We start from the raw sequence: 286 nt of genomic DNA on the forward strand, positions 1-286 counted from the left end.
TTGGAGCGATGCTCAGAAAAAATATGCGATGGTAGCTCATGAAATGTTAACTATCGTTAAGTGTGTATTAAAATTTCAAGATGATTTATATAATCAAAAATTCTTGATAAAAACTGATGCTCAGTCAGTCAAGTATATGTTTGATAAATATTTTAAACATGATGCGTCTAAGTTAATATTTGCTAGGTGGCAGGCACAATAAGCCCCTTTTGATTTCGAAATTCATTATAAAAAGGGAAATGATAATTCCCTCCCGGACTTCTTATCAAGAGAATATCTTTCTTCT

This window comes from Solanum tuberosum, unplaced genomic scaffold (assembly GCF_000226075.1).
Source record: "Solanum tuberosum cultivar DM 1-3 516 R44 unplaced genomic scaffold, SolTub_3.0 scf00006, whole genome shotgun sequence".
Classification (NCBI taxonomy): Eukaryota; Viridiplantae; Streptophyta; class Magnoliopsida; order Solanales; family Solanaceae; genus Solanum; species Solanum tuberosum.